Below are 19,386 nucleotides of genomic sequence, written 5' to 3'. Positions count from 1 at the left end.
TGACAACTAAATTGATTTTTTAAATTAATTAATTTATTAATTAATTTGTTTATTTATTTTAAAGTAATCTCTACACCCAATGTGGGACTTCAACCTACAATCCCAAGATCAAGAGCTTCATGCTCTTCTGCCTAAGCCAGCCAGGCGCCCCACAACTTAATTGAATTTAATTCTTTCTCACACACTGGTGGAGGCACAACTTGGAATATATCTACACCTTACATATTGAGGTGCTATGCCTCTTCAGATTATCTAGTTTCCCCCCTCACCCCTTTTTTAAGTCTTATCTTTGTTCCCCTATCTCATGCTCCTTTCAGAGCCAAATCAAGGAAGGGATCTCTCAGTTCACTCTTTGTATACAACTTGATTTTTTTTTTTAAGTATAATTTTCAGTGGATATTTTGAGAAGCCCTTTTGTGCAGAGTACCATTTTAAAGATGATGTGCCTAACTTCTCATAAATTCAGGGAGCGGTACCTCTCCAAAGACGCCAATTGAGGGATTAAATTCAACTTAAGTTGGATGCACTCTCTGAAGAGGCCCCTAATGTGACATTTCTTGTGTGCATTTTGCCCATGTCTTGGCCAGAGTTTTCTGCCTCCTATCTCTCATGTTCCCACTTCATTATTGAAAATCCTCTTCAAATTTCAACTCTCCTATAATAGGTGAATGTGAAGATTCTCACTTCACTCAAAATAGCTGCCCAATGAACAATTGATTAAATTGAAATCTATTTATATTCCCATTGTAAAAAACATTTTTTTCTCATTGTAAAAGCGACGCATGTGTGCATCAATTAGGAGCCTATTATTGTAAGCGACATATTGGCTAACTTAAGCAAAAAAAAAAAAAATTATCTGAAATGTATCAGAGTAGTTCACAAAATCAAAGAAAATACTAAAGATCTGAGAAGCTGGGTGGAAGGGCATGGCCAGGAATCTGAAAGTAATGACCAGCCTTCACGGGCTGCCTTTCCACAAATATTCACTGACCTCCAACTACATGTCTGGCACCATCTGGGGCCCACTTCAATCAGACATGGGAGGGGAAAAAGGGGGAGAGTCAAGCAAGGCTTTACCAATGAAAATTTGCTGGAAACAGGTCTGAGAGTTTCCCATGTGGCCAAGAGAGAAAACAGCACAGGTAAACATACAAAGATACCAAAAAGGACAGATGGCTAGTAAGAAGAGGGAAAATGGTAAAGAAGGCAGGGAAGGGTACCAGAGGACTTTATGTCTAGTCCCCAAAACTGAAGTGGAACTGGGGGTATAGACGTGGGGGGTGAGGAGCAGGGGGAGTAGTTTGGTCTAGATTATACCCAGACAGGGTCGACTGTTGAGAATGCCAACTACATCAGAACCACCTAAGAATGTGAAATTAAAATCAAGTGGGATTTGGCCTGAGACTAGCTGGGTGATGAGAGGATTTCAAATAGGTTTCAGAAAGATCCAGAAGTCTGATATAAATTTGGAGAGTAAAAAGCCAAATGATCAAAATGCTTGGACAACAAGAACAAGAATGTTCTGGGTGAATACCAGAGATAGGAGCTTAACACTCACAGGTAAACTATGTGTGAGAGAGCCAGCTCTACTTTAAGAGCTAGGGATGTTGTCGTCACATTTATTCACAAAGTATTTAGACTTAATCATAGGTAATTAGGAAGAAGAAAGGAGGAAAATGAGATACCAATACATGCAGTATTTACTAATGCCAGGCCTTGTTTCAGGAACTTTACACACATTATATAATTTAATCCTCAAAATAATCTTATGAGATAGATGCTATTATTTTCTCTCTTTTATAGGAGAGGAAACTAAAGGCCAAAAATGCTTAGTAGCTAGTAAAATATGAAACCAGAGTTTGCTGACCTTAAAACTCAGACTCTAACTCACTATAATGTGTGACTTTAATCAGGAGAGTCATTATCTCATTGGATATTCCATTTCATTCTATTCTCTGCTTCTGAATCAGTATTAGGAATATATTAGATCTTCTTGCTCCATGTCTCTTTCTATATTTTTCATTTCTTTATCTCTGTATACTATATTCTATGTATTCTCCCCATATCAATTTTTCAATTCTTTCACTCTCTTTAGCTACTTTAATCAACTGTTAAGCCTAACCATTATTGATGGAGGCTAGAGTTTCCCTCTATGTTTTGAAATTTCTGTTTGGTAACTTCATGTTCAGCTAGGCTTTATCTTCTGGAATCTTGTGAAGTCTGAGTTAAGAGTAGGTCTCTCCCGAGAAGTTTTTACTGACACCAAGCCACTTTTTTTGGTCAGCTTTACTGAAGTATAATTAACATTCAATAAAATTCACTGACTTAAAGTGTGCAATTCAATGAGTTTTGATAAATGTAAACAGTCATGAAACTGCAACCGTAATTAAGATATAGAATATTTCTATCATCCTAAAAAGTTTCTTTGTGCCTCCTTGTAGTTAATCCTTTTCTGTCATCCCAGGCAATCACTGATTTGCTTTATATCATTACATTTTTGATTCCTATAGAATTTCATATAAATGGAATCATACAATATGTAGTCTTGTTTTTGATCCTTTCATTTGGCATAATTCTTCTGATATTCTTCTATGTTTAGTGTATCAGTGATTTACTCATTTTATTGATATACCACAATTAATTTAACTATTCACCAATCAATGGACGTTTAGGTTCCTTTCAGGTTTGACTACTATGAATAAAGCTGCTATGAATATTTGTATACAAGCGTTTATATAGACTTTTGTTGTCACCTTTCTTGCATAAACACCTAGAAGTGGGGTTCCTGGCTTATATGTTAAATATATGTTTACCTTTACAAGAAACTGTCAAACTTTTCCAAAGTTGCTATTTGGAAACTGCCAAGCTTTTCCAATATGAGCATTGGCACTCCCATTAGCAATATATCAGAGTTCAGTTGGTCAACATTCTATCACTTGGTATTATCAGTCTTTAATTTTAGCCAATCTAGTATAATGATATCTCATTAAGATCTTAATTTGCAATAAATAAAATTTTTTTTAAAACATAAAAAAAAAGGGGCGCCTGGGTGGCTCAGTTGTTAAGCGTCTGCCTTTAGCTCAGGTCATGATCCCAGGGTCCTGGGATCGAGCCCCGCGTTGGGCTCCCTGCTCTGCTGGAAGCCTGCTTCTCCCTCTCCCACTCCCCCTGCTTGTATTCCCTCTCTCGCTGTCGCTCTCTCTGTCAAATAAATTAAAAAATTTTTTAAAAAATTATGAAAGATCTTAATTTGCTTTTCCCTAATGATTAATGATGTTAAGCATATTTTCATATGTGTATTGGTCATCATATACATTTTTTTCATGAACTGCCAGTTCACACATTTTGCCTATCTTTTTTCACACTGCTAGTCTTCTTTTTATTGAGTTGTAAGAGTTTTTTTTTTTTTTTTTAAAGATTTTATTTATTTATTTGACAGAGAGAGAGGCAGTGAGAGAGGGAACACAAGCAAGGGGAGTGTGAGAGGGAGAAGCAGGCTTCCCGCGGAGCAGGGACCCTGATGCGGGGCTCGATGCCAGGACCCTGGGATCATGACCCGAGCCGAAGGCAGACGCTTAACGACTGAGCCACCCAGGCGCCCCAAGTTGTAAGAGTTTTTTAAAAATATTCTAGAGGTGCCTCGGTGGCTCAGTCAGTTTAGTGTCCAACTCTTGATTTCAGCTCGGGTCATGGTCTCTGGGTTGTCCCTCTCCCTCTGCTCCTCCCCCTCCTCATGTGTTCTCTCTCTCTAAAATAAATAAATAAATAAAATCTTTCAAAAAAATATATTCTAGGGGCGCCTGTGTGGCTCAGTCGTTAAGCGTCTGCCTTCGGCTCGGGTCGTGATCCCAGGGTCTTGGGATCGAGCCCCGCATTGGGCTCACTGCTAGGTGAGAGGCCTGCTTCTCCCTCTCCCACTCCCCCTGCTTGTGTTCCCTCTCTCGCTGTCTCTCTGTCAAATAAATAAATAAAAATCTTAAAAAAAAAAAAAATATATATATATATATATTCTAGATACAAGTTCTCTCTCAGATATGTTTTGCAAATATTTTCTCTCAGTATGTGGTCTGTCTTTCATTTTCATAAGTGTTTTTCAAAGAGCAATCATTTTAATTTTTATGAAAAAATTTTTTTCTTTCATGGGTTGTGCTTTCTGTGGCCTATGGACATGGAGCCTACTTAAATAAATAAGTAAATAAGTAAATTAAATTTATATAAAAATGCAAAGGACCCAGAATAGCCCAAAACAATCTTATTAAAAAAAAACAAAATTGGAAGAATGTATGCAACCTGATTATAAGATTTACTATAAAGCTACAGTAATCAAGAGAGTGTGATATTGGCATAGGATTGACATGTAGATCAATAGAACAGAATAGAAAGTCCAGGGATAGACCCACATATATATGGTCAATGTCCCAAGATAATTTAATGGGAGACAGGATAATCTTTTCAACAAATGGTGTTGGAACAGTTGGATATCCATAAGCAAAAATAAAGGTTTATCCTTATCTCATATCATACAAAAATTTTAACTTGAAATGAAGCATAGACCTAAACCTAAATTTTTCTAAAAGCAAAGTTGGGTTGGGAAAAGAATTCTTACATAGGCTACCAATGTGGGGTTTGAACTCACGACCCTGAAATCAAGACCTGAGCTGAGATCAAGAGTCACATGCTTAACCAACTGAGCCACCCAGGCGCCCTTATATAAATTTTAAAATCTGCTTGTCAGTTTATACAAAAAGTTTGCTGAGATTTTACTTGGTATTACATTGAATCTATAGATCAATTTGGGGAGAATTAACATCTTAACAATATTGAGTTTTCTGATCCATTAATGCAGTATCTCTATTTACTTAGGTAATCAATTTTTCTCAGAACACTTTTGTAATTTTCAGTGTATAGGTCTTGCACATACTTTGTTAAATTTATCCCTAAGTATTTCATGCTTTTTGTTTTTGTTTTTTTTAAGATTTTATTTATTTATTTGTCAGAGAGAGAGAAAGCACAAGCAAGGGGAGCAGCAGGGAGAGGGAAAAGCAGGCTTCCTGCTGAGCAGGGAGCCTGATGCGGGCTCAAACCCAGGACCCTGGGATCGTGACCTGAGCCAAAGGTAGATAATTAACTGACTGAGCCACCCAGGCATCCCTCATGCTTTTTGGTTCTATTGTAAATGGTGTTTAAATTTTTTAATTTCCAATTGTTCATTGTTAATAAGAAATACAACTGATTTTTGTGTATTGACCTTCTATCCTGAAAATTTGTTGAAATCACTTATAGAACTAGGACTTTTTTGTAGATTCCTTAGGATTTTCTATACAGATGATTGTGTCATCCACAGATCACTATTTCTTTTTTAAGATTTATTCATTTATTTGAGAGAGAGAGAGAGAGCGCACATGCGCATGCACAAGTGATCTGGGGGAGGGGCAGAGGGAAAGAGAATCCTGAAGCAGACTGTGCTGAGCAGAGAGTCAGATGGGGTAGGGGGGGCTGAAATCTTGACCTGAGCCAAAACAGAGTTGGCCGCCTGACTGACTGCCACGCAGGCGCCCCCACAGACCACTTTTTATGTGAAATTCTAACTGGGAGTTCCCAGACTGACACTAATACATCGATGATATACATTCAAACTCCAAATCTAAGTGTGGACAGGTTAGGTTAGTAGCTATAAATTCAAATAGAATACTTCCTTTTTACTGTCTAGATCCCAGGCCCCCATAGACAAGCTTTCTTGTCCTTTCCCTATTCCAGCAAGCAGTTTTTCTTAGTACACCTGTCACTTAGAGTAGCCTTTCAAAGTGTTGACTTCAATAAGGGGATTTTATTCCAGCTTCCTACCTCATGAGATGTCACAGCCTTGTTAAGACCTAAGGTAGCCGGGTGATGGGTATTAAGGGGGGCACATGTTGTGATGAGCACTGGGTGTTATACACAACTAGCGAATCATTGAACACTACATCAAAAACAAATGATGTACTCTATGGTGGCTAACTGAACGTAATAAAACAAAAACAAAAACAAAAAACCCCCATGAGCCCCAGTGTTATCAAGATAGGGAAACCCCATCTAACCTTGGTCCAAGGGTACCTGAGTGAGAGCTCACTTGCCTACTGCTCTGGTTTTACCTTCTTTGTTTTTGGCTCTTCAATATATAAAATATAGTAGAAATCCAGCAGAAACAAAAAGAATGTAAAATATTAAAAGGGCATAGAAATCCTCTCTGGAAAGAAAATTCCTGCAAGAAAGAGAAGTTTCGGGGCACCTGGGTGGCTCAATCGTTAAAGCGTCTTTCCTTCTGCTCAGGTCATGATCCCTGGGTCCTGGGATAGAGTCCCACATCGGGCTCCCTGCTCAGCGGGGAGCCTGCTTCTCCCTCTCCCTCTGCAGCTCCCCCTGCGTGTGCTCGCTCTCTCTGTGTCAAATAAATAAATAAGTAATCTTAAAAAAAAGAGAGAGAGAGAGAGAGAAAGAGAAGTTTCTTCTCAAAGGAAAAAAAAAATGCTTCAAAAATGCCATCTTTGTTTGCTACCTACAGAAATACAAAAGTACCAAAAATGGATATTCTTAATACTGTTATGGTTGTATAGTGTTGTACTTCAATTTATTTTTTCTAAGATTTATTTGAGAGCGTGCGAGCTGGGGGAGGGGCACAAACAGACTCCCTGCAGAGCAGGGATTCCCAGGACCCTGGGATCACAACCTGAGCCCATAAGCAGAGGCTTAACCGATGGAGCCACCCCGGCACACCTGTACTTCAATTTAAAGTCACAGATACAGTGACTAAAACTGGAGCAATCAGACAGAGAAGCACAAGGGAATGGCAGTTGACTTTCCATAGCAGGCCTCAGCACAGGAATTGTTTTATTGCTGGGACTGCTACTGCTGAACATGCAGATACACTGAAAGTACCATGGGGTTATATAGAAAAGCTAGAGCTACAGATCATTGCTATTAGGTCAGTCCTGTAAGGGAAGTAGGAAAGGGACAAGGGGAAATAAGATTAAATCAGTTGGCTGGGGATAAAGAGTCTCTTCGGTAGTTACAGATTCCTATTTAGACTGGAGGGTGTGTAGACAAGAGAGGTTCCCGCCCTTCAGGCATCGGCAAGAATATTTTCCTATCTGGACATCTTCCCTCTCAAAATATGGTTCATGGATCAGATGTTGTTAATGAAGAACTCAGGCCAGGCTGCTGCCATGTCCATATTGAACTACCTGACCTAGACCTTCTTATCTGTAGACTCTAGAACCCAAGTATCTTCATGAGGTCAAAAAAAGGAACAGTAGGTATTGAACTGTTCTTTGCACTCTCATTAAAACTTCTGTGCAAGGGCACCTGGGTGGCTCAGTCGGTTAAGTATCTGCCTTCGGCTCAGGTCATGATCCCAGGGTCTTGGGATTGAGTCCCACATTGGGCTCCCTGCTCAGCGTGGAGGCTGCTTCTCCCTCTCCCTTTGCTCCTCCCCACTGCTCCTGCTCTCTCTCTCTCTCAAATAAATAAAATCTCAAAAAAAAAAAAAAAACTTTTGTGCAACACACAGCATATTCTTGTGTCTATACTGCAGTGAAGTGGGAAAAACAGTGAACTAAAAATACCACATCTCTTATACAAAAATGTTCAGAGCAGCTCTCTTCTTAATGGCCGAAACCTATAATAACTCAGTCTATCAACAGGTGAATGGATAAATTGTAGTATATCCTTATAACACAATAATTCAGCAACAAATACCTACAAATATATGTGACAGCATGGATTAAATTTAAAAACATTATGCTGAGTTGAAGAAGCCTTATACGAAAGCATATATGTTATATCCTCGAAATTTCACTTATGTGAAGTTTTAGAACAGGCAAACTGATCTGTTGGATTCATTCACCACCTTCCGCACTGTTTATGACAAGCTAGCTACACCGGCATTCTTTTGGTTCTTTGAAGTCAATAAGTACTGTACCTTTCCACCTCGGAGTCCTTGTTCCTATTCTTCCCCCTGAGTAGGATATTCTGTCTTCCCCTACATTGAGACATTCTGTCTTCCATTCCTACCCTGAGACAAATGGCAACAACTTAGCGCAAAAGTGATTTCAAAAAAATTAAAAAAAAAAATAAGAAGAACAGAACAGAAAAAAAAAAGTGATTTCAAACTACATAACTACATAAATACATTCCTCTAAATCCAAACTAAATCCTACAGTTTACATACTCTTTTTTTTTTCCCAAGGAAAACTACCCTAAACCCAGACTTAGATTAGCTTTCAGAACATCTGGTACTTCTCTTTTCCACAATTATCCTAATTATAAATAAACAATTAATGATATTATTGTTAGGGGGTTTCTCCACCTTCAACTATGACTATCTCAATGTCAGGGACTATTTATGTCTGTTCACTGTTCTATTCCCGGGCCCTATCACCATTCTTGAAAATGTAGGGGTGTCCGCGTGGCTGGGTCAGTTGAGCGTCTGCCTTTGGCTCCGGTCATGATCCCAGGGTACTGGGAAGGAGCCCTATGTCGGACTCCCTGCTGGGCAGGGGAGTCTGCTTCTCCCTCTCCCCCTGCCCCTCCCCCACTCATGCACGTGCTCTCTCTTTCAAATAAATAAATACAATCTTAAAAAAAAAAGAAAATGTAGTAGGCAAATCATAAATATTTGTGGATTAAACAGCCAAAAGAATGAATATCTCCATATTTCCATATTCTCGTTTTCCAAAAACTTGGTGATCTTTGATCACTTTTTTTTTTTTTAAAGATTTTATTTATTTATTTGACGGAGAGAGACACAGCAAGAGAGGCAACACAAGCAGGGGGAATGGGAGAGGGAGACGCAGGCTTCCCGTGGAGCAGGGAGCCCAATGCGGGGCTTGATCTCAAGATCCTGGGATCATGACCTGAGCTGAAGGTAGTTGCTTAACAACTGAGCCACCCAGGCGCCCCGATCATCTTTTTATATGACAGTGGTTTTATAATATTATTTTCTTTTTTAAGAAAGTTTTTATTTTAATTCCAGTTAGTTAACATCTAGTGTTAGTTTCAGGTGTACAATAGAGTGATTCAATAATTCCTTGCATCACCTGATGCTCATCATGTTTGTAATATTATTTTCTATATAGTGAATGAAAAGTTATGTAGCCTTCTCTCTAATTTGGGTATTCAAGTTTTTTTTTTCCTATTGCTAGTTTTAAAAGATTTATTTTGGCTCCACAGCTTGTTCTGGTAATGTCATACAAAGTTTTAGGATTGTTGTTACATTTGGGAAATCCCCGTCAAGTTTCTTTCATGTATGAGGTACAAGATTACAAGGCATCTGAAGATGGCTTGTGCAGTGACAAACCTTAAATACTCTGCATTGTCAACATTCATTTGCATAGTTTGCAGTAGAAGAGTTCCTGGAAACCATTCCTACATTGAGACAACTGGCAATAACTTAGCACAAAAGTGATTTCAAACAGCATAACTACATTCCACTAAATCCAAACTAAATGTATCCAAACTCAGCTGGATTCCAAAAATGCCTCAGGACATGCCAGTGCTTCCCAACATGAGGGAGGTGCTAAGGAGGGTAGTCAGAGTGGAGAGTGAAAGTAATCTTAATCTACTGTTAAAAATTTTCTGAATTTGGGGCGCCTGGGTGGCTCAGTCAGTTGAGTGCCTGCCTTCAGCTCAGGTCATGATCCTGGGGTCCTGGGATTGAGTTCCACATCGGGCTCCCTGCTCGGCCAGGAGCCTGCTTCTCCCTCTGCCTGCCACTCCCCCTGCTTGTGTTCTCTCTGTCTCTGTCTCTGTGACAAATAAATAAAGTCTTTAAAAGAAAATTTTCCTAATTTTACAAAATCTTATAACTGTGTGACTCTGCAAAGATCCTTCCCAGAGGGTGCTGAAACTTGCACTTCATTGGCTTCATGGTAAATCCATCTCTGCCTACCTCACTGGGTTGTTGATAGCATTAAACAATATACTGGATGTAAAAGTACTTTTTAAACTATGAAGAATTACAAAGAGGTAAGACGATGATGATGATGGGCTCCCAGCCTCAGTCCAAGTTTTGTCCACTATATATATATGTGTGTGTGGAGATACCTAGTCAACTAGTGGGAAAAGCTAAAGGAATCCTATTTGCAAGAAAGTGGAAGGAGCTCCTGGTGAGAAAGTTTATTGTAAGAGGACAGCCAGGACTGACACATCTGACTCATTAATGAACCCTTGGTATATACAGTAAGAGATGATTTTTTTCCAGCCAAGTCCTCCATGGACCATGTCTCTCATCCTTTTGTGGGAGTCAGTTGAGGGGTGCATTATGAATAAACACTAAAATAACTATTTCATTGAATAAACTTAAAAGTCATTTGGCCAAGGAAATTTCATTAGAAAACTTTCCAAAACTCCACTCTAAAACTTCTTAGAGTTCAAAAGCCAGAGTGATAGCCTCACATCTTAAAACAGTTCAGTTGACTGAATAATAAAACAGCCCTGATCCTGCTTATGTAGTTCTATGTTCAAATATGGTAAGAAACTACTTATTTACATGAATTACTATATTGTTAGGCACAATTAAAGCCATGGTATTTTTATTAAAACTTTTCTTTAAAGTTAGTATATAACACTCTCCTATTTCTCCTGGGTCCTAGGCCAAGCCAATCCATTTCAAAAGAGTTGACATGATTGATAAATACTGTAAAGAGGGAAAAAAGAGAGCAGCAGATTCTATATTTAACTTTTTTCTATATTTAAAAAACTTTAAGTAAAATTGGAAAAATCTAGTTCTACTCCATTGTTGACCCTAATATCTCCTATATCCGGAACGGAGTCAGGGATAATAGCAGTGAAAGTCTAATACAACTGGTAGTAAAGTATCTCCTTCTCCCCCTCCTCTCCTTAGTACATCACTTGACAAATGTACTAGTTCATTTCTTTTTTTTTTTAAGGGAAGTTTTAATTTTTTTTTATTTTTTTATTTTATTTATTTATTTATTTATTTTTAAATGAGAGAACTTTTCTTTCTTTTTTTTTAAGATTTTATTTATTTGCGAGAGAGAGAATGAAAGACAGAGAGCATGAGAGGGAGGAGGGTCAGAGGGAGAAGCAGACTCCCTGCTGAGCAGGGAGCCCGATGTGGGACTCGATCCTGGGACTCCAGGATCATGACCTGAGCCGAAGGCAGTCGCTTAACCAACTGAGCCACCCAGGCGCCCTATTTTTTTTTTTAAAGCAATCTCTACCCCCAATATGGGGCTCAAACTCACAACCCCAAGATCAAGAGTCACATGTTCTACTGACTGAGCCAGCCAGACAACCCTAGGTCATTTCTAATGAAACACCAGAACTATGGCTTGAATAGGGAAAGCAGGAGAGGTACATCCAATATTAAACAGCCATATTGTTAGCCAGTCACACAGATTCATGTAGTCCAAGATGTTTTGAGTCAATTGAATAAATATTTATTGAGTGCCTATATGTGCCAGGCACTATTCTAGGTGTTTGGCACACAGCTGTGAACAAAAAAAAAAGATCCCTGAGCTCACATAACTTATATTGTAGCAGAATGTACACAATAGTGCCTTGCTTCAAGTTAGTGTTGGATCTCCTAACTCAGAGTCACAAGGGAGTAAGGGTTTGGAAAGTGTTCCTCTACTCTTTTCATATCAGCCTCCCCAACTATCAACAGGCAGGGGTCCTGCCATATAGGCCCACCCTGCTGCCCTATTTGGCTATCCCTTTCACTGCCAGCAAAGAAAAAGCATCCTCACCTTTGGTCTTTCCCTTTCTTTTCTTTACTCTCCATGACACCTGTATGCTTTCCCCAGGATCCTATCTCTTTTCACCTCTGGCACAGGCTGTGAGCTCTATTCTACTTTAGATGACACCCGGGGTGTGTCAGATCCTATTAGTGGAGTACATACAATCAGATTTTTCACATTACAAAACTGACCTCCCCCAGTGTGTTAATATTCTAAAAGGGTCTTGGTCCCTTCCTCGGCATTCAGGCACATTGCCAAATGCCCTTCTGTTCCCCATGGTATGTGCTATGCCCCAGTAAGGGAACGGCATACAGAGAGGAAAAGAATGTCCAGCCACAATAACAGTGACAGAAACAGGAATGCAGATCAAGGTACAGAAATGGAGTTTCCTGTAATAATAGTTTTCTGTTTCATTTTATGGAAAAAAAAGATACTGTGTTATAAATTTTAAACTTACTAATATGTATTAAGTATTATTTATTAAAATGTGAATAATATATTCAATTTTTAAGATTAAAGAAGTCAAAAATTACATTTAAATAATTAAATTCAATGCTAATGGAGATTTTTTTTTACACATTGGTGGGTACATTTGGAACTCTGTGTGTGTGTGTGTGTGTGTGTGTGTGTAAATACAAAGACCATTGCTTTGGTACTACTTTAAGAGAGAAAAAACACTTTGGTGGAGATCTTTTAGAGGATATCCCTGGTCCATGACCCAGTAATCCTTCCTTAACCCTAGAAATTGCTGTTGGACTCCCAATTCATTAGCAGTGGCTCATCTAGAGGTACATTTTGGACACGATCCTGCCCATCTGGCCTCAACTGATTAGGCCACATGGGCACCTGGAGAGACAGATCATAAACAATAAACATAATAAATAAATTATTTAGTATATACTTGATGATAAATGCTATGGGAAAAGGAAACAATTAAATCTGTTGTCTTTAGCATTTGGGATTTGGACTAAGAAATTCTAGTTTAGTCTAGACTGATCTAAGATGAAGGAGATCTAGAGTCAGAAGATGAGGGGTGGTTCTCTTCTGTGTGCTATGTGAACTGAAAAGCAAAGAAGGGGGTCTCTTCAAAGAGCAAAGAATGAAGCAGGTGTTGAGAAGGAAGCAGACTGCATCCTGAAGGCTTTTCAGTTCTTACTTCCATTCCTTTCTTGAGGCATAGCTGTAATTTTTGCTCTTGGGTTCCCTGAGATATTACCTAGTATATCTAGCTAGCTAGCTAGCTAGCTATCTACCTACCTACCTACCAATCTATCTCTTGCTAAAGCCAGTTTTAATTTCCTTTGTTCCTTGCAACCAAAGAGAACAAACAGCAATAATGATAATAATATCAACAATTGTAGCCGATATTTATTAAGCCCCTACTAGGTGCTAGGGACTGTGCTAAGTACTTTAGGTATTTTATCTCATTAGATGTAGATTTTGTCTGTAACATTTAAAAAATAAATTTGTTTTCCAATTTTAAATATCTTGGAACCATTTTTTTCTGAACAAACTTTTTTCAGAAAGTTTGGAAAGTACATGAAAGTATGAAGAAAGAGAAAAGCATATCCCATAACCTCATTAACAAGAGAGAGCCAAGGCTAACATTTTCTCCTTGCTTACTCCTAAGAAAATTCTTATTTCCCCATCATCCCAAGTCCATTATCTTCTATCCAGACTTCTGGTTTCCAAATTAGAGAGTTAAGACAGCACAAATACATGAAAATATAGTAATAAAAACACAAGAAAACTTCAAGCTGCCTGTTGAATTCAGGGATATCTTGTCACCTCTGCATCCTCAACATTCTTCTGCCAGATAGTAAGTGCTAAGTAGTTTAATGTATCAAAACCCAAAGGTTCTTAACTGGCCTCTCCCCATTGTATTTTTGAAAATACACATAGAGATGAAACTAACTTCCATGGAAAGTTCTACCCTCAGTATGTGTTTGGCTCAAATCAATCACTGATTCTATACTTACAGTTTTGAAATTTAAAGTGGCTTTCAGATTGACAGCCCTGAGGCGTTTGGGGTATGTTCAAACACCAAAGATTCCCCATTATGTTCCCTATCCTGTGCTTTCTAAAGACTGAAAAGATAACAGATATATTTTAGAAATATTTTCAATGGAGTGGACAGAAAAGGAATTTTCTGGTTAAGTTTCAATTTGTCAAAGAATTCAATCAACAGGAAACTTCCTATCCCCTGAAAATCATGATAAATCTTAGGTATGATTAGAAGGTGAAACAGTTCTTGGGGCACCTGGGTGGTTCAGTTGGTTAAGTATTCTACTCTTGATCTCAGCTCAGGTCTTGATCCCAGGGTCATGAGTTCAAGCCCTGTGTTGGGCTCCACGCCTACAAAAAAAAGAAAAAGAAAGGTGAAACAGCTCATATTAACTTTTCTGCAGATTCCCTGCTTAATTTTCTTTAGTCTCTGGATAAATCTATGCATAATTGTACTCCGAAGAGTTTTTCCAAAACAGTATCTATCTAGGTAGCCCACAGTCCAAGAACTATTCAGTTTCTGGAATTACTTGAAAAAATTCAGAAGGCAAAAGTTGTGCAAATTCTTGGCACATTCCTTGGACAAGTCAGATAGTGCTGGCTACCAGTTCTAATGTGGTTACATTTCCAGTTAAACCAGAAATTTGAAATTCAGCTACTTATTCCTACAGTCTGCCACAGTTATTATAATGACACTTGATGGTTATAAGTCATAGAAAATATTGCACTTATAAAAAATTCTTAATAAAGTGAACATAAAAGAATTATTTGATTATTAAACAAGCTGACTATGACTTCGGTCTGTTCAATTTTATACAACCTCGTTTAGTATATTATATCTTCTCATTTCTAAACTGCTTTCAAAATTCCAGTTTTGGACTTTTGCATATAAGCTGACAAATGAACACTTTGAGCCAAAGCTTGGTGAAGCTGGTTGCCAACGAACAGTTCCATTTTTACAGTTTCTCCATCGTAGTTGTGTAATTACTTAAATATTTGCTTGCATATTGTTCTTATTTCCTAAGAATGTGAGAAAATGGAAAAATGAAAACGCAGATTCTAGAGATAAATTGAGGCTCACAAGCTTAGTACGACTGAAAAAAAAATGTAGAAATAAGATAAACTGTTGGTCACAGCTTTATAAATATTCTACAGGTCTCTTTCAAAAGCACAGGGTTAGGTCCAAAAACGAGAGTGATGAAATTTGTCTCTCAGAAGGTAAAATGCTTTTGCTTTCTTACAGCTACTAACCAATCTACTTGAAGATAAATTTCACACATGGCTGCTGTTATAGTTTCCTAGAGCTATTGTAACAAAGTACCACAAACTCAGAGGCTTAAAAGAACAGAAATTCATTCTCTTACTGTTCTGGAGGCCAGAAGCCCAAAATCAAGATGGCAGCAAGGCCATATTCGCTCTGAAGGCTCAAGAGAAGAACCCCTCCCTGCCTCTTTCCTTGCTTCTGGTACTTGCTGGTCATCCCTGGCATTCCTTGGCTTGAAGCAACATCATGCCAATCTCTATTGTCACCTGGCCTTCTTCCCTGCATATCTTCTTATAAAAATACCGGTCATTGGATTTAGGGCTCACCCTAATCCAGCATGACTTCATTTTAACTAATTACACCTGCAAAGAACTACTTCCAGATAAGATCACATTTTGAGGTTCCAGGTGGACATGAATTTGGGGTACTATTTGACTCAGTAAAGCTGGGTTCATGGATCATGATTAAGATTTCATCAAGTTCAATTGTTAATTCTAAATCAAGTCATATTTGGTGGTGAACAGAAATTTACTCAAATTAGCTCAGGTAAAAGGGATTTTACTGTAAGGAAACAATTCTTATGGGGAGTCCAAGGAAGACAGAACAATCAGGACAAAAATTAGGACACATCGGGTTTCCTTAGCCTACACATATGTAGATAAAGACCGTTACTGTTTTGCATTGATATAATTCAGCTAAACATTCCATCTGTTGGGGCGCCTGGGTGGCTCAGTCAGTTAAGCGGCTGCCTTCGGCTCAGGTCATGATCCCAGGGTCCTGGGATCGAGCCCCGCGTCAGGCTCCCTGCTCAGTGGAGAGTCTGCTTCTCCCTCTCTCTCTGCCTACTTGTGCTCTCTCTCTCTCTGTCAAATAAATAAATAAAATCTTTAAAAAAAAAAAATTTCCATCTGTTGCTGAGTCTTCATTCACAGCCTATCTCATGATACTTTGTTTGGCTCAGCTCAGCTTATGGACTGCATTTTCTTGGTTCAGGTGCCACTGTAGGCTCAGTCAGGTGTGTGTGTGTGTGTGCGCGCATGTGCGCACACACGTGAGAGAGAGAAAGAGAGAGAATATGTAAGGCTGGGATAGGAACCACTCTCTTAAAAGAGTTTGCAGGAGGGGAGGCAATTATTACCCTCTCTAATATGTTTCGATAAATAAATCTCTTCTGCCTTTACTGTAATGAAGAAGTATTTGTCATAAGTTTACTTTCTTAATTATTGTAATCATATAAAACAATAGGAGTCTGGCATCCCAAGCTTCATAATAAAAATACACTGTAATGTGATTGTTCAAAGTTTAATTACCATGAAAATTCTTTCAGTCCTATAATCATTTATCGTCCTAACACTAGCAGTTTGAGGAGGGAAGCAATCTGAGAAAATATAACTCCAAATAATTTCTCATTTTACCACCACTATTAGAAAAAAATTATCGGGGGCATAATTTCTTTGACTTTGGGGATATAATTTCCAAAAATATTAAATTATAATATTATTTTTTCTAATTTCTTGAGTTTGTCATCTTATTTTTTTTTCTCTTCTGCAACTCAGATGCCCTGAATTGGTTTAATCATCAACCTTGGGTTATAAACACATTCCTCATTGGTGTATGGACTCTTCTTATTCATTCATACATTCATTCACTTATCCTTTATTGAACATATGTGAAGCCACCATTCTGCCGAAGACTAAAGCTTTAATAGGAATATATCTACCTGTGTACTCATTCTCCCATCTTGTCCCCCTGTGTACCCTCCTTCCCTTTGTACTTCAGGGGTAACCACTACCCTGAGCTTTGATTTTGAACGTTATAAACAAGTTATCATATTACGTCACTAAGATTTACTCGTGTTATTTATACTTGTAGTTTCTTTCATATTTTGAAAATATTTAGTTATACTTTTTTTTCCCCTGCTAGTTAAATAATACTTAATTTTGATTAAACGAATTTAAGAAAGCTGATGGGGCACCTGGGTGGCTCAGTCGGTTAAGCATCTGCCTTCAGCTCAGGTCATGATCCCAGGGTCCTGGGATTGAGCCCCGCATCAGGCTCCCTGCTCAGCGGGGAGTCTGTTTCTTCTTCTCCCTCTGCCCTTCCCCCTGCTTGTGCTCTCTTTCTCTCTCTCTCTCTCAAATAAATACAGAAAATCTTTAAAAAAAAAAAAAAGGAAGCTGATATAACTAATGATGACGCAGGTCAGCCTTCACAGTTTAAACTGAAGAGAGATTGTGCATGGAGACTAAGATATTAGAATTCAAATAAAGTCTTTAAATTACTAAGACAAACAAGTTAATCATTAACGTCTTGGTCATATTAGACCAAAATGATTCAGACTTCATATTTTTTGTCTTTATCAGTCATCAGTGAAACATGTCAAACTTATTTAGTTCAGTACAGATAGATAAATTATTATTGTATGCCTAAATATATTTCAATTTTAGCAAATCTAAGCCAAGATGTCAGTGGTATCTGGAAAGACACTAAAATAAAGCACCATTTTTTTTCAAGTTTCATAGTGATTATGACAGATGGTTAATTTCTCTGTGACCAGAGGTACACAGATGATTCATATGTATAATTTGCGAAAATACTCAGGACAGATTTAGCTAGTTCATTTCAAATTGAAGAGCAAATAAGTAATTTCAGATAAACAGAATAGACACATTTTAAAAACGGATTTAAATATCTCAAATATTTTTGCATTTTTATGTTTGATTATAGTTTTACCTTAGTCCAGTTTCACTATGCACAGCTTCAGTCTCCTATTACCCCAATTCATCCTTTTAAACTATCACCCTGCTCAACATCTGTAGCATTCAATATGAACACAGTTTATCTTCTAACCTCATCTTCTGTCAATCACTCCTCCAAACCCTATAATCTAGAATGGCACTGTCCAATATAATAGTCACCTAGCCACATGTGGCTAGATTTTAAAATTAAATTAAATTAAAAATTCGGCTCCCTGGTCATAGTAGCCACTTTATAATCACATTTATAATCACATTTTTCATCATCTTCACTTTTATTACCTGGTCCTTATCACCATCTCTCCTTGGGATTTTTGTAGTTGTTTTATACTTGATTACCCTAATTCTATACTTGTACTTCTACATTGTTTTCAACCCAGCAGCTAGAATGATTCTTTCATTTAATATATGTATATATATATATAACTTATGTAGAGCCTAGTATGTACCAGTTACTATTCTAGGCACTTTACAAATGTCAACTTATTTATTCCTCATAATGACCCTCAGAGATAGAAACTATTATCCCTGTTTTACAGATGAAAGGAAAATAAGGCACAGGAAGACTAAGTAATTTGCCCAAGGTTGCCTGGCTCATGGAACATAAATCGTATCATGTCACTTCTCTGTTTAAACTACTTCAATAATTCCCCCATCTCAGTCATAGTATAAGCCAAAGTCCTTCCAAAGACCAAGGGCCTAAAAGGCTACATGTGATCTGCATTCCTCTTCTACTCCATTTTCCTCCATAGCAATTTATTTATTCTCTTGTCTGTCTCTCCCCAAATTAAGTTCCACCAGGGTGGGCAGGGATTTCTGTCCCCTTCTCCATTACCAATTTTTTTCTAAGTGCCCAAAACAATGCCTTGCATAGCAGGCACTCTAAATAATCATTGCACAAATAAATGTATCCCTTCTCATTTACTGCAAGTGGAAACAAATGTTTAAGAAACGAGGTTAAAAGCAGAGATTTCAGAATTCCTGAATTTTAGAATTGTATAAATTCCATTTATTTATTTATTTATTAGTTAATTTTTTGGGGGGAGGGGAGCAGAGGGAGAGGGAGAAAGAATGGAGAATCTTAAGCAGTCTCCATGCCCAGTGCAGAGCCCAACACGGGGCTTGATCTCACAACCCTGGGATCATGACCTGAGCGGAAATCAAGAGTCAGTCCCTTAGCCAACTGAGTCATCCAGGCGCCCCTAAATTCAATTTATTTGTGTGTTGTAATCCTTAGGGCTTACTAATCTTGTGTTTATAAAGTCAAACAATATTAACAAAGTCATAAATTGTGTAAAATTAAAATTGCTGAGCATATACAAAACTCCATTTAATAATGGGTAAATTACTCAGAAAAAAAATGAAAACAAAAAGCACCACTCTTTTCTTATTTAAATATGACAGATTTGAAAAAAAAAAACCACCTTGAGAGGGAGCACTTAAAAGAGAGTAGGTTTTGGTCGGTTTAATTGTTTGGATGAAGATGAACTTACATGGATTGTTGGCTACTCCAAGTGCCCAAAAACAAAGCACTGACTTTTGGGCAGTTCTAGCAAATGAGCAACTATGGCCAGTTCCATTCCAAGATGATTGCTCCCTTGTGTAATACTTGAAAAACAATTCA

Source organism: Phoca vitulina, unplaced genomic scaffold (genome assembly GCF_004348235.1).
Source record: "Phoca vitulina isolate PV1807 unplaced genomic scaffold, GSC_HSeal_1.0 scaffold3, whole genome shotgun sequence".
NCBI classification, from domain to species: Eukaryota; Metazoa; Chordata; class Mammalia; order Carnivora; family Phocidae; genus Phoca; species Phoca vitulina.
This window is presented reverse-complemented; position numbering follows the sequence as displayed.